The sequence below is a fragment of the Neofelis nebulosa genome, chromosome 14 (assembly GCF_028018385.1).
Source record: "Neofelis nebulosa isolate mNeoNeb1 chromosome 14, mNeoNeb1.pri, whole genome shotgun sequence".
NCBI lineage: Eukaryota > Metazoa > Chordata > Mammalia > Carnivora > Felidae > Neofelis > Neofelis nebulosa.
In genome coordinates this window covers 16,532,937-16,549,072 of record NC_080795.1, presented here as the reverse complement: position 1 = coordinate 16,549,072, position 16,136 = coordinate 16,532,937, and the positions used below count along the sequence as shown (strand labels likewise).

The following is a 16,136-nucleotide window of genomic DNA, read 5'->3' as shown; positions in this document are numbered from 1 at the left end:
GTACACCGAAACCAAAATAGTTGTCATTCCTATTTGTTTAGCATTTAGATGGTAATTTAATAGTATTGACTTTAAGATAAATCTTTATCTTAACTCTAATGAAGCCCCCTTTCAAGTGAAGCCTCACCCCACCCAGGTAACAGACAAATATTTGAAAAGGAAGGAATTGCCAAGGACTCCCTCTAGAGACTTTGTAACTGCACTTATATCACACTTGGTAATTGCCTAAGTGTTTCACATGTCATTACATTATTTGATACTCAATGTTCATTTTAAGAAAGAGATAACTGGCTAAGTGTGGTCATGTGACTTCCCCCAAGAATGAATACCTACAATGATGAGTGGTAAGAAGCAGGAACCCGAGTAAAATCTAAGTGCTCTGCTTCCAAATTCTGTGGTTTTATATCCTCATTAAGTAAAAAGGCTGTATTGAGCAATATAATTGTAAATGACAAAGATAATCTTTTTTTATCTGGTCACAGGCCTGAGGAAGCAGAGCAGTCCTCTCTGCCTTCTGGGTCCACTGCACCAGGCAGATTATGGCCTTGCACCAATTTCTAGTGTCCAAAGTGGATCTTTCTGGTACATTTCACTTATTCATCAAAATAATAACAGTTACCTTGTGCCTTCTACTTTAGATACACATTCTTCCCTCATTTTGTCAAAGTATTCTTTTTCAGCTGGCCTACTAAATTCCAATCAACCCATTAGCACAACTTTTGGTCTACAGGACCTTGTATCTTGTAAGGTAAATGGTGCTTTGCTGTTGACAACATACCAGACAATGCACCATTGCTAAGAGCAGTCTTAATCTCTGCTAAGTGCCATTGGAGGTGCTCAGAGATGAATAGCTAATGCTTAGCCAACCTCTCCCAGGTGGCAAAAGTAGACAGATCCCATTTTGAATGAATCATGTAATTGGGTGCAGATTTTTCTGCGACTGCACACACATGTGAATGGATTCCAGATATGCAAGGTTAGATGAGAATTGATGCTGGTGGTCTTCTCCCTCCTGCCACCTAGGTGAGCACCTGTCCAACTTGGGCTCTCCTTACAGGCCTCATAGCTCCAAAGCCAAGCCCTCACCTACATGTTGACCTAGTCACCCTTTTCCAGGGCCCTTACCACCACTTCCATAGGCAAGCCTCCTAGCCTCCCCAACTGCTCTACACCTGCTCCTTCCAGACTCTTCAATGCACTGTAGAGTTTTCTGTGTTGCTCCAGAAACATGAACATTCTGCTGGATGTCCTCACTATCAGAGGTTGGTTAGAGCTGGTCTAAGACCAAAGACACAAAGATTGGTCAGTGGCTACCATCACTAGAGCTCTGCTACCATCTAGGTCATAGCTGTTAGGACCTCTGCATTTCCTCCACCCTCCTCACGGCATCTCCTTCTCTCAGTCTTCTCCATTCTCTTAGGGCCAGGCCTCACCTCCAGATACTAAGTAGAACAATCCCATGGAACCAATTTAAAAAGGATAGCTCTGGAAGTGACATGCTGGGTCCCTATACAAGGTTGGTCTTACCTGAGACACAGTCTAAACCCTCCCACGAAACTGACCAGAACTAGACAATCTCTAGATGGAGTGAGAGTGTGACAAGTGCTTGCCCATAAGGGAAGCAGCAACCCTGCCCAACCCTGCAACAACCCTTCAGAGGGTCTCCCTGCCCCAGGTCCCAGGGCTTGAACATTCTGTAAGCGACTCAAAGGCCTTCTCTGTAACTTTCTCAGAGGCCTAAGAAAAATAGTCAAATGAACAAATATTCAATTCAGCCTTTGTTCTCATATTAAAAAAAGAAAATCCTTGGTTCCCAGGATTTCAGTCCTGAAGCAAGGCAGACTGGCTATTCAGTGTAGATGTATCGCCCTCTGGTGTTCAAAAGGAAATGGACTGTAAACAGGAGTTTCAACTTCAAAATATTCCTCACCCCAAATCACCCTCAATTTTCAGTATCCCTGATGCCTCTCTCTCAGCCACCTGAGATTTCAAGAATTGTGAGAAAAACACTCATGGAAGCACCAGGGTAGGGCCGTGTCTAGAGGGGCGCCGCCCTTTTACTGCATTCTTCTGAGGCTGAAGTTTTGCAATAGTGTCAAGTAGTTAGTCAGTTGGGGGATTTACATTATAACCTGACAAAAATTTGTGTTGAAGCTTCTGTTTGGAAGCAGAAACTTTGGGGCAGTTGTTGAACTTCTGAGGTCTCAGACCCATCCACTCGTTGGCTGGGTCAGGACAGAAGATGTAAGAGATCCAGGCAGCAAATTCACAGTGAATATGTGCCAGCCAGCTGCTACTGGGTGGAGGCAAAGGCCAAGAGACATTCCCCCTCCCTCAGGCACATCCCAGAAGTCCCCAGATGGCAGGTCTTAGTCAAGTTTTCCTTGACCAGCAGGGTGAGGTGTTTTTATTTAAAGGCAGACACACATTCCAGCCAGAAATGGTTCCCCTGGCATCACACTTAGCAACTTTGACCCATGAGGCATCTGAATTTACAACCTCTGGTTACCACCTAGAAGAGGAGGAGGCAACACGTCTATACTTAAAAGCATAATCCACAATACAAGGCAGCTAACAAGAAGGACCAGAGGATGGTACAGAAAATACATGCTGGAGGATGTAGGAGGGGAGGATCCTCTCCCTGGAACCAGACCACAGGGAACAGGGACCTTCCCTTTATAGTTCACATTGGGGAGCTTCCACTTATTTTGTGTCCAAACTTGATAGCATAACAGATATCAGTTTCCTAGCACTGCTGTAAAAAGGTAGTATAAACGGGGTGACTTAGGACCACAGAAATGTACTCTCTCACAGTTCTGGAGGCTAGAAGTCTGACTGAAATCAAGTTCTTGGCATTTTTGCTTCCTTTTGGCAGCTCTGAGGGAAAATGTGTTTCACAACTTCCTCTTAGCTTCTGGAATTGCAGGCAACTCTCAGGGTACCTCAGTCTCTGCTCCCATAGCCATGGCCTTCTCCCCTGCATTTGTGTCTTAATGCGGTGTTCTGTGTGTCTGTATCTGGGTCTCCTCTTCTTATAAAGACACTAGTCAAATTGGATTAAGGGCCCACCCTACTCCAGTAGACTGTACCTTAACTTACATTTTAATTGCATCTGCAAAGACTACTGCCCAATAAGATCACAATCACAGGTACCGAGGGTTTGGACATATCTCTGTTAGTAATACAATTAAACCACAATGACAGGGCTATAAAGTTGGGCAGATTTGGATTTTGTATTTAGGCTGAAGTGCTGGGAAATGTTAGTGTTCATCTGATAGAGAGTTCTCAGAGCATTGGCTGAAACAAGCCCATTTACTCTCAGCTCCTGTCATATAATTCACAAACTCTGGAAACAACACTGGTGATACGATGGAACCAGATTTTTTCAGGGAAGAAAAAGCCCTAGTTCATAGTATTTGCAGATTTTAATGGTGTAACTATTCCCTCCCAGGCCTATTTCAAGCTACCAACATGACACCTCACTTGCAGAATTCCAGAGAATTTAACAATATGTGGCTCCCACCCGCTGGTACTAACTAACTGGCTCCAGCATGCCACTGGGCCTATTATTTTTAAAAATGTTAATGGTTAAAAGGAGTTTCCCATTAAAATTTATTTTAAATATTTGCATATTTAGGTCAAGATTCCCCTACAACTTTTGATTATCTATGTGTAAAATAATTGGTTTATATATAATTCATATCAAATTTTAAGTCAAACGTGCCTCTGGGTCATTCTGTTTTCTGGTTCTCATTTACCCTGAAATAGCTTCAACATTCTCCTCCAAGCCCTTCCAGACACTCTATCCCTTACATTTGATCTGTCTACCATCCATAGTTTCCCTGTCCTCCCCATATCCATTCCTATATCTGACACCTCGCTCGTATTCTCTCAGGACTCTGGCAATCAGCTCTCTCTAACCCAAGTCCTGTCACTGACCTGGGGCCCTTCAGTTCCCATGTGGTTTTCCAAGCCAGCACCCTTTCCCTCATGGCTTGCTGCCCTACTAGGATAGCTGGATGTCCTCCAGCTCTCAAACCTTGAACTCCAGCCTCACACCCTAAACCCATCATTGCCCACCTCACCAGCTAGCTCATCTGTACACATAGCATTTACATCTCACTAACACCTCCTAATTCCCCAAATCTATCAGCCATGTCCCTTTCTTTAACCCTTTGCCTGTTCAACTTAGACTCTGGCATCACCATTGTAACTATTCCTTTGTCAATACCCCTAATTCCTTCTACTGCCCCAACCAATATTTAATTGAACATCCACTGGTGAGGTGAATGTTGCCATCACAGATCCATGATCTCCAAACCCAGTTGCAACCCTGCCCTGCATGCTTCTCTGTATCCCAGAAGACCCTAGTCTTTTTACCATGCTCCACCATTCTCCACCAATCTCCTGCTTCACTTTCAGCAAAAGACATTATGTCTGCATCACAGGAAAATATAATATAGAGAGCACACTATTATTAACAAAGTATTTTCACATAGGTTCATTTAACGTACACAACAACAGGGACAGGTAGGCAGGGAAAATGTTATTATTCTCATTTTACAAATCAAGAAACAAAGGTTCAAAAAAGTAACACATGTCAACATCAAATAGTTACTAACAGAGCCTGGGTAGGATCACAGGTCTCCCAGTTCCAAGAATCCCAGGTCAAGCAGTGAAGTAGGTGATTTGCCCAAGGGCACCAATGAGGTCTTGGCAGCCAGGATGAACATCCATGCCTGTGGGTACCTTCCAAAGTCTTTACCCACCTCTAGAGTGTGCTGCCTTCTCAACAATTGCTTTATTGCTCTCAAAACACCTGGAATTCATGTATTCTTTGTTTAAAAATAAAAAGTAGGATGATCTTGAAAGCAGTTTTATTTTTCTTTCTTTTGTGAGTTGTTACCACCAATGATTGTTTCCTTGTGTTAGTGTTTATCTGATAGAGAGTTCTCAGAACCTTGGCTGAAACAAGCCCATTTACTCTCAGCTCCTATCATATAATTCACACTCAAAACAACACTGGTGATGAGATGGAACCAGACCAGGGCTCTGATCTGGAAATGTCATCCCATGAAGCCCAAATGCTTGCCTATTGGCCTACAAAGGTGTCATGGAGAATTCACTGGGTGAATCCATGCAGACTTACCAGCTGATTTTCTATAAACACACGATACAAGCCAAAGCCACATCCATTGGGAATGGGGGCCATAGTGAATCACTTGTTGCAATTCCAGACAGATAAGAGTCTCAGATCTTTCCTGGGCCTTCCAGTGAAGCATGAAAACCAAAGGGAATTTGCTTCTGTTGATAAAAAAGGACTACTCTATCCCAGTTGTTCTCCCAATACCTTGCTTTGTTCGTGCTGTACCTACATCATTGTACACGGTTGTACATAGAGGCAGCCATGCAAAAGAGTTACTGACCTCCCTTGTCATCTGGTACAGCCTGCATATCTGCCTCTCACCTTGGAGATATGCTGCTCTTCAGCCTGCCTCCAATGGATTGGACTGAACCCCACCCATCAGAACTGATATCTGTGGGGTACACCAGAAACACTGGACTGGGAGATGGATGACTTGGCGTCTAACTGTGAACTTGGATAAGACACATGTCTTCTTGATCTTGATTCCTCCTCTCTCAGACAAGAGGTTTGCTGTGGCCAAAGCTAACTTAGTAACACTGTGAAAACTGCTTATGCTGTCACCACAAAGAGAACTTCCAGGGAAGAACCCAGAAAGTGATGAAGGAAGAGAGGACAGAGGAATCTCCTTTAAATAAGATTGATTTAGGGACTTACAATAAGTTTGCCACTGGACAGTGTTTCCTGAAAGTGCCAGAGGAGATGGAAAGTGAGGAGCAGCAACATGTTAGGCTACGAAGAGCAAACCAAATGAAGGGAAAGCCCAGGCCTGTTCCATGGGTGAATCAGCAGACAGCACACACCTGTAAAATTATTGATTCATGCATGTTGTAAGCTGTTTTTATGGACATAATTGGGGATGAGTGTAACAGAATGTTTCTGGCCCATGGGGACCTTGAAGGCAATGTAGGGTGCTCTTGGTGGCTCTGAGGACAGTGGTTTAAGGAGGATGTTTCACAGTCCCTGCCCTTGGAAGCCCACGGTGACCATGTCATCCCTACCCTTCCATGGGAGAGTGGGGTGGTGGGAAGAGCACAGGGTCATTGCAAACATTAAATGAAATTATCCTGCTCAAAGCACAAGCACATAACTTTCAATAAAGGGTAGCAACTGTTAATGTTCTGTGGCTTACTTCAAAGGCAAAGGAAAGTAAAGCTCTCCTAGTGGCTCCAAGTTGCACTCAAGTTCATGTATTCAGACATGTGAAGACAAAAATGAGCTTTCCCCTCCCCACTGCTGCCCCTGAGCTTGGACCAATAACTAATACCTTCAGACCTGTCCAACTACAAAGGGGACATCTCAGTACCTGTGGGGAATGATGCAGCAGCACGGGGAGGCAGCTACCACACAGGCTAAGAGCACCAGATTTCATTCTTTCTCATTGCCAAGTAGTATCCCATTGTATATATAAACCACATCTTCCTTATCCATTCATCAGTTGATGGACATTTAGGCTCTTTCCATAATTTGGCTATTGTTGAAAGTGCTGCTGTAAACATTGGGGTACATGTGCCCCTATGAATCAGCACTCATGTATCCCTTGGGTAAATTCCTAGCAGTGCTATTGCTCGGTCATAAGGTAGATCTATTTTTAATTTTTTGAGGAATGTCCACACTGTTTTCCAGAGCGGCTACACCAGTTTGCCTTCCCACCAACAGTGCAAGAGCGTTCCCGTTTCTCCACATCCTCTCCAGCATTTATAGTCCCCTGATTTGTTCATTTTAGCCACTCTGACCAGTGTGAGGTGGTATCTCAGTGTGGTTTTGATTTCTATTTCCCTGATGATGAGTGATGTTGAGCATCTTTTCATGTGCCTGTTGGCCATCTGGATGTCTTCTTTAGAGAAGTGTCTATTCATGTCTTCTGCCCATTTCTTCACTGGATTATTTGTTTTTTTGGTGTGGAGTTTGGTGAGTTCTGTATAGATTTTGGATACTAACCCTTTATCTGATACGTGGTTTGCAAATATCTTCTCCCATTCTGTCGGTTACCTTTTAGTTTTGCTCATTGTTTCCTTTGCTGTGCAGAAGCTTTTTATTTTGATGAGGTCCAAATAGTTCATTTTTGCCTTTGTTTCCCTTGCCTCTGGAGACGTGTTGAGTAAGAAGTTGCTGTGGCCAAGATCAAAGAGGTTTTTGCCTGCTTTCTCCTCTGGGATTTTGATGGCTTCCTGTCTTACATTTAGGTCTTTCATCCACTTTGAGTTTATTTTTGTGTATGGTGTAAGAAAGTGGTCCAGGTTCATTCTTCTGCATGTTGCTGTCCAGTTTTCCCAGCACCATTTGTTAAAGAGACTGCCTTTATTCCATTGTATATTCTTTCCTGCTTTGTCAAAGATTAGTTGCCCATACATTTGAGGGTCCATTTCTGGGTTCTCTATTCTGTTCTATTGATCTGAGTGTCTGTTTTTGTGCCAGTACCATGCTGTCTTGATGATTACAGATTTGTAATACATCTTAAAGTCCAGGGTTGTGATGGCTCCCACTTTGGTTTTCTTTTTCAAGATTGCTTTGGCTATTTGGGGTCTTTTCTGGTTCCATACAGATTTTAGGATTGTTTGTTCTAGCTCTGTGAAGAATGCTGGTGCTATTTTGATAGGGATTGTATTGAATATGTAGATTTCTTTGGGTAGTATTGACATTTTAACAATATTTGTTCTCCCAATCCATGAACATGGAATATTTTTCCATTTTTTTGTGTGTCTTCTTCAATTTCTTTCATAAGCTTTTCTATAGTTTTCAGTGTATAGATTTTTCACCTCTTTGGTTAGGTTTATTCCTAGGTATTTTATGGGTTTTGGTGCATTTGTAAATGGGATAGAATAGATTCCATGATTTCTCTTTCTGCTTCAGCATTGGTGTATAGAAATGCAACCAATTTCTGTGCATAGATTTTACTTTCTTTTTATTTACTTATTTTTTAAATTTACATCCAAGTTAGTTAGCATATAGTGCAACAATAATTTCAGGAGTGGATTCCTTAAACTGTGCACTGATTCTATAGTTTGCGAGTTTGCTGAATTCATGGTTTGGTCTAAGAGTTTTTTGGTGGAACCTTTTGGTTTTTCCATATAGAGTATCATGTCATCTGTGAAGAGTGAAAATTTGACTTCCTCCTGTGAAGCCATGTTTGACTTCAATGTTCATAAGTAGGGAAACTTGTGAGTTAACTGTAGGAGTATTTTCAATGTAGGCATAAAAAGAATGAAGCACACATCTCCATGAGGTGATATAAAAAAGGGTATAAAAATGCAGTTTCACATTTTTATTAAAAAGCAAGGCATAGAAGTATGTGTATAGTAATCTTATTTTAAAAAGTGGATCCACATGTGTGCATATATACATAGAGAGCATGTGCATAATACATACTTGTACATGTTTGTTTATGCATAGAAAATTTCTGGAGAGCATGTAAAATTTGTCTCAAGTTCCATGGAGGGAAAGGACTGGGGAGTAGGATACAAGGGAGAATTATTTCATGGCATAAAGTTTATACTGTTTAAATTTTTACTGCATGCACATATAACTTTTCAATTAAAACGTATTTATTTTTATTTAACTGCACTTGGGGCAGGATCACCAGTGCTGAGAGGGGTTCACTTGCTTTGAGCAGCTGTGCCATCAGCATTTAACACCCACCTCAATGACTTTGCTTCCTGTCCATCTGCAACCAGTCTTCCCCTTCTAGCCTTCTTCCATACCATCTCCAGTGTTCTCTTTCAAAAATGTAGATTTAGGGGCGCCTGGGTGGCGCAGTCGGTTAAGCGTCCGACTTCAGCCAGGTCACGATCTCGCGGTCCGTGAGTTCGAGCCCCGCGTCAGGCTCTGGGCCGATGGCTCGGAGCCTGGAGCCTGTTTCCGATTCTGTGTCTCCCTCTCTCTCTGCCCCTCCCCCATTCATGCTCTGTCTCTCTCTGTCCCAAAAAAAAAAAAAAAAAAAAAAAAACGTTGAAAAAATGTAGATTTACCTAAGCTAAGAAATCCTTGTTGCTTCCTGTTTCCTACAAGATAAAGTCTGATCTGCTTAGTGGGGCATTAGTGGGAAGTGATACTGCACCTAGTACAGTATCATTCCTGGGCCTTCCAGAAGTCCACTGCCTTCCTCTCTTTTCTACTGTCACTACCCTAGACCAAGCTTATCATCTCCTTGGTTTACCCTACCAGGATCCTAAGTGACAGTCTTTTCTCCAGTTTTTCTCCATTCCCATCTGTTCTCCATAAATTACGTTCTTTTAAAGTGCAAATATCTATTGCTCCCCTGCTTATAACCAACCCTTTAAAACTACCTACCCACCAGGGGCACCTGGCTGGCTCAGTAAGGAGACCATGCAACTCTTAATGTTGGGGTTGTGAGTAGCCCCATGTTGGATGTAGAGATTACCAAATAAATTTTAAAAATAGATAGATAAACTTTATAAAGAAGAAAGAAAGCTGCCCACTGATCTTAAGTTAAAACCCCAGCTCCATAGCAGGTCCAGTGCCATCTCTCCCCAGTTCTTTCCTCTCTGCTTAGATTTGATTTCTACCAACTACTGTACACTGCTCAGTTCCTTGAATATGCCATTCTCTCTTTACTCTGAGTCTTTGCACATGCTATTTCGGGTCTTAAGAAACTCTTCTCTCTTCTTCTTGGTCTTCCAACCCCACCTGGCTCATTCCTTCAGCCAAAAGGGTCATAAAAATAAGAATGCCATGAGAGGGGCACCTGGGTGACTTGGTCAATTAAGCATCTGACTTCAGCTCAGGCCATGATCTTCCAGTTCTTGAGTTCCAGACCTGCATCAGGTTCTGTGCTGACAGCTCAGAACCTGGAGCCTACTTCAGATTCTGTCTTCCTCTCTCTCTCTCTCTCTCTCTCTCTCTGCCCCTTCCACTCACACTCTCTCTCTCTCTCTTAAAAATAAACATTAAAAAAAAAGAATGCCATGAGAAAATCATAAATGAAGGAAGAAAGAAAAAGTCACCAATCTGAGGAGGAATCCTATAGGAATTCAGCTGTCAGAAGAGAACTGTATAAGACCATCGAGGAAAGAAAGGGCTGGGCATTCTGGAGAATGGAAAGTAGAGGAGTCCATCTGGTTAATAAACTGGGGAAGACTAAGTGAATGGTTGGCAGAGGAGAATGGCTAGAAAAAGTGAAAGACCTTGAAAGCCAAGATAAGGAGTTTGGTCTTCATTTTTTAAACAGTGGGAAATCTTGAACCATTTTTAACTTAGCAAGTGAAAACCTCCAGTATTTATTTTAGAAAGATGTAAACAACAGAGATCAGAGCAATGAAGTTGGGGAGATGGGTAATCTTAGGGAAAGAGAATGAGAGCCTGGCCCAGGGCAACAGGAGGCGGAACTGGCAGAAGAAATGGACTTGAAAGAGATGTGTAGATAACCTGGTGGGCTTGATAACCAAGTGAATGGGAGGAGAGTCAAAGGAATCAGAAAGGACTCACCACCTCGTCAGAATAACTGGGAATATGGTAAGGTCATTGGCTGAGATGGGAATCACAAAAAAGGGAGAAAATTTGGAGGAATGCAATGAATTAGGTCTGGAACATGCCAACTTTTGGGTGGGAGATCAGGAAGCCCATGTCCATGATTAAAATCAGACACAGTTCAGGGTACAGTATGCTGGGCCTTTCACAGAAACCACATGTTAAGGTTGGTTTAATCTTTTCTCATGTGCCAAATTTATGCCAGACATTTAACTTTTTTATCATCACAGAGCCTGGTACATATTGAGTTTTCAAAAACCACAAAGTGGATTGAAACTGATACTGAATTCATTTGGGGAAGAAAGGAGAACCACCTTGAAAGGACAGAGTACAGCAAGAGGTAATATGTTAGTTAGAGGTGTGAGGTGGTATCAGTTCCTAACATAGAAAAGAACCTATTCTAACATAAAAGAAATCCTTCCTCCATTTTCTAATAATAATGACTTTGCATTCTAAATATGTTCTAAAGAAAGGAAAATACTGGTAATTCTTAAGTAAATTACCTTCTCAACTCGCTAAAAATCTGTTTTTCAGGGACTACCTTTTGTTTATAAGCAATATTGATAAAATACAGAGCTTGTCCTTTAAAATTAATTATATTTGGTTGTTCTAAACAGTATAAGACTGAAGAGTAAGTGTTTCACTTTCTTTCAGTTCTTCCTTTTAGAGGTCTACTTGTGTGACCATTATGATTGGGCAACTTTTTAAAAATATTTTATTTTATTTTATTTTATTTTATTTTATTTTATTTTTGAGAGAGAGAAGTGCGAGTAAGGGAGAGGGGCAGAAGGGGAGAGAGAGAGAGAGAGAGAGAGAGAGAGAGAGAGAGAGAGAGAGAGAAAGAGAGAGAGAATCTTAAGCAGGCTCCATCCTCAGCACGGAGCCCGACATGGGCCTCAATCCCACAATCCTGGGATCATGACCTGAGCTGAAATCAAGAGTCGGACACTCAACCGACTGAACCACCCAAATGCCCTGATAAACAGGCAACTTAAAAGACGGTTATTCCTGACTCAGCTCATGACAGAATTCCCTGGGCAGAAGAGGTAGGACAACCTCAAGTATTGCCAATGGGCAGATTGTGTATTTGCCATGATGGAGGAAGATGTATGTGGGGGAGGTGAGGAGAAGAGTTTTGTGTTGCTAACTGACAAGTACCAATAGGGTAGGGCTCTGATCACAAAGATCTCTCCAGCTGTCCCGCCAACAGCTCCCACCAATCTGTCATCAATATCACTGTGTAATATAGAACCCCCATTAGGATCACCCATCAGCATTTATAGAGCCGCTGGAAGAATGAACCTACTACTCATAGCTTTCAGCAGGGAGTGTAATTAGGAGTAGGAAAGGAAGTGGTTCAAAAGTGGATCTGAGACTACTCTTGGGAGCAGCATGAAACATGACTCTGAAGGTTGGCAAAGAGAACAGGGAAAAGACACCCGAGTGATTGCTTCATTGTCTTGCCAAAGGCTCCATTCCCACTCCTTTTAGAGCATACCTTTCCCCTTCTGAGATTCCCCCAGGCACCAAGTGAACAGGTAGGAAAGCTCCTTCTAAGCCCTGGTGGAAGCAATGTCTGTTGGCTCTGTGTCACATTCCTTTCCAGACTTCACAAGCCTCAGGTTACAAAGGTCTCATTGCACAATTCTTAGGAGAGTGGGCATGGAGGCTGGGCTGGGATAAAGGAGAGTCCTGTATGTGTCAGAGATCCAGGTGTGGCCAGATGCCAAGGCACCCCAGGTGGTGGCAGCAAGAGAAAGAATCAAATGCCTTGATCTCTGGCAAGGTAGATTTCTTTGCTTTTTTTTCCTCCCAAAGCTGTTAAATAAAACTGATCAGGATGCATTTTCTTGGGTAATTTGATGGAAAACATTTCAAAAGTTCACTTGGCATACCTGTGTTTCAGTTTACTGTAGAGATGAAAATGCAAAACCCACAATGAAGAATCTGAAATTAAAGCTCTTTTTGTAAAACCCTCCATTTCTTACAATCAGCTTTCTCATGAAGTTTTATGCTGTAGTATGTGCAAAGTTACTCAATATATTACACAACCTTTGCAATTAATGTGGAAGCTGAAAGACATTACTACAACCCGTTTAAACCCTATGTCATGATGGAATGTTCTTTTCTGTTAGTGATCATTTAATAATTCTCTTTTATGAAAGATAATCTGCATGGATAGCTAGAAACATATGGAAGTTCCTTACAGGATATACACTTTTCAGTTGGTTAAAAAACAGTCTAGCAGCCTAGAAAATATTCATCAGATCTTTGGCACTGATGACTATGAAAATGAGATCTATATTTATATTTAGCAATTTCATTTCCTTTCAGATTTTGGGACTTTAGACAGATATTAATATATTTGCAATGAATTGAATAGGAAAAAGCTGTGAGTATCTGTATCCAGGGAATGACTGGGCTCAGACTTACAGGTTAATTAGAGATGCAAGACATATACAGCTCTACATAAAACAAACCCTGGAAAAATCTAAGGCAGCTCATAATTACAAATAAAATATTAATTCATGGGAAGAGTCAGGAGAGGCTCATAAAGGAGGTATATTAGGTAGTAAGGATAGGTTACCACAGATGGTGTAATAGCCACACCTGCCAGATGAAGTGTTCACTCATACATACATCTATGGAGTATACATATATATGATATACATACAGAGTATACACACTCATACACATAAACAAAGTGATCTAGCTAAACTGGAAAAGGCAAGGCCACAGAAAGTCGGCATATTTATTAAAAAGCAGAAAGTTGTTAATGTTATAAATGCCTTTTTTCTTTTCTTTTTTTTTTTTTCTTTCTTTCAGTGAACTACTTCTAATCAGGCCTCAAGGCAGAATAACCTGTCAGTTTCCCTGGATTTATTTTAATTGTTATCTCAGCCTTTTGGATGGGATCTTGGATGCCTTTTCTTGACCTTGACCAAAGCTTGTTCTATTTAGAGCTATAAAGGCTAGGAGAGTTTTGGTGACTGGTGCCACCTATATAGAGTACTTGAATTTACTAATAACCACTCCAAGGAAATGAGATTTCCTTTCTTAGGATATTCTAAAATAGGTCAGATATGAATAGTTAATTCTTTCAGCATGAATTAGGGGCAGGGAATATTGAAGACACCTGGCTGAAAGTAAGAGGACTTAAGCTATGTTCCCCAAGCTAACACTAACTAGCTTAATGACCTAAGTCAAGACACAACCTCTCTGTGCTGGTTCCCTCTTGTAGAAATGAGGACATTGGAATGTATGATCTCTTAGTTCCCCTCCAACTCTAAAATTCCATGGTATGTGACTAACACAATGCTCAGAGAACATTATAGTCAAGGAATATAAATGTAGACAAGTTAGGACACTATGTTTTTTGGATATTATTTTAAGTTAAACCTAAACTTGGTTTTCAATAACTATTAATGAAGTCTAAAAGTTGGACCATTGAGGGTTTAATTTTCAAGGACCTAAGAAGTTGGATCATAATGTAACTGTAGGGGCATCTGAGTGGCTCCGTCAGTTGAGCATCTGACTTTGGCTTAGGTCATGATCTCGTGGTTTGTGGGTTCAAGCCCTGCATCAGGCTCTGCACTGACAGCTCAGAGCCTGGAGCCTGCTTCAGATTGTGTGTCTCCATCTCTCTCAGTCTCTCCCCCACTCACCCCTGTCTGTGTCTCTCTCTCAAAAAATAAACGTTAAAAAAACATTTTTAATAAATAAATACTGTAATTGTAAAAATCATGATGGTTTCTCTAGAGGGAGGTTGAATATATAGTAGAGTTAATGTACAAGTACATTTTGTTTTCATCTGGACCTCCGGATTTATTGACATGCTTTAGGTTATTACTACTTTTATAGTGTATAGAGTATTGGTCTTACTGCTGAGATATATTTATTCCTGATGTTGGAGGTCATAGTGTGTTAAAATTGTGTCCTGTGGTTAGAGATTGGATCTCCCATCCCCTGGTCTATTGCTATTGGAGTCCCCTGTGGGTAACTAATCTACCTGTCAGAACACTGGACTGCTGCTTCCACTGAGGGAATGTGGCAATAAACTTAGCTCTTGCGGGCAAATCTCAGCGTGCTTGCCTGAACAGTCTTGTACTCAGCTCTGGGGTCGCAGTGTGTTGAGACACGGAGGGAGACCAATGGAGATGAGTCAGGACCTGGCGCTCACCCCATGCTCCGCCCTACTGGTAAACAGAAAAGCTATTTGCCCGTCACTTGAGCCTCTCCGGGCCCCAAGACTCCAGGAAGAAACAAATACTTTAGAAGCCAAAACCCCAAGGCAAGGTAAAGAAAACAAATGTCTGCATCCCCAGCGATGATTTCACTGGCATGAGTTCTTTAGAGGGGGAGGAACTGTAGATGGTTCCTGCTGAACTGTTTTACCTACTTCTCAACCATAAGGCCCTTCTCTTTCACTGTTTATAGGAGATGATGGCCTTTTGCCTTTTAAGCCTTGAAATTTCAAGGCTTTAAATTTAATCTTGGTTGCTAACCCATAATAAATTTATTTCTCCTCTTTTTATTACTTTTGTTTCTATCTTTGTATTATCTTCTATGAAAATACTTCTTTCAGTTCTTTCAGTTAACTTATTTTTTGTTAAGTCTATTCTTCCCTTTCAATGTTGGGAAGAAGCTATTAAAAGAATAAACACCACCAGGCAATAAATGTAAACTACTCTACAAAGTAATTTTACACTGACTTCCTCGAGGTAACTGTTGCTTTTGCATTTTTGCCATGGTTGGGGATAGACCGGTGAGGGGTTAAAAGTCTTGGAAATATCTTCATCTGGCTTCATGACATTAAATAAGTCTGGCTATTAAGAGGACATAACACAACTCGCTTTCTGGTGGGACTGCCTTTGGCCTTTTTCTGATCATTGGGAACCTTTACCATAAAGTACGTGGTGCGTAGTCTCTATGCTTATCTTATTCCTAAGCCTGGAGATATACTCATCTCCTGGTCCTCTCTTTCTATTTTTTTAGATAACAGCAATTTCTATTCTAAGCTTAGCAATTGTTACATACCTGAACTGGAGGCATGGCTAGCTGATTCCTTCTAGCTCTGTCCGGTAGTGTCCTGCCTCTAATATATCAATAGCTGAACCTCCTGTTACTTTCTTCTCAGTGGCCAAGTTGGAGCCTGGGCTGAATATTGTGATGTCACAGAGTAGAATCCATGCTCCTCCCAAACTCCCAGCTGAGACCCTCTGGCTTCAGTATTTTCTGTCTTGCCCATGGTGGAAGGTTGGGAAGGTTAATCCCTTTATTTGTTAACTGACCTATAGAGCTATAGAATCTTACTGTGAACAGAGACCTTAAAGACCTTGTGGCTAGATTCTAATCTAACTCACTTATTGTATAGATGCGGACATTCAGATTCTAGGTAGTTCATGGCAGAGCTAAATCTAGAACCCAGCTGCCTTCAGGGTTAGACCCCTACCCTTCTGAACACACTGCACTCACAATGGGCTCTGTTCTCTGGGTTTTATCAACA

At 41.6% G+C, this 16,136-nt stretch overlaps 1 protein-coding gene across 3 annotated transcripts in view; it reads right to left on the bottom strand.

Annotated features, from left to right (window-relative positions):
• The window catches only part of DNAJC5B (DnaJ heat shock protein family (Hsp40) member C5 beta), a 90,890-nt gene extending 75,081 nt beyond the window's left edge, over nt 1-15,809 (bottom strand). For 2 of the 3 annotated variants that reach the window (XR_009253697.1, XM_058699711.1), the window contains exon 1: nt 15,668-15,809. The gene's annotated coding sequence lies outside the window, so the exon portion shown is untranslated. Of the gene's footprint in view, nt 1-12,128; nt 12,541-15,667 lie in introns of all 3 variants that reach the window. The other variant, XM_058699712.1, reaches the window with a different exon arrangement.
• Nucleotides 15,810-16,136: the final 327 nt, after the last annotated feature.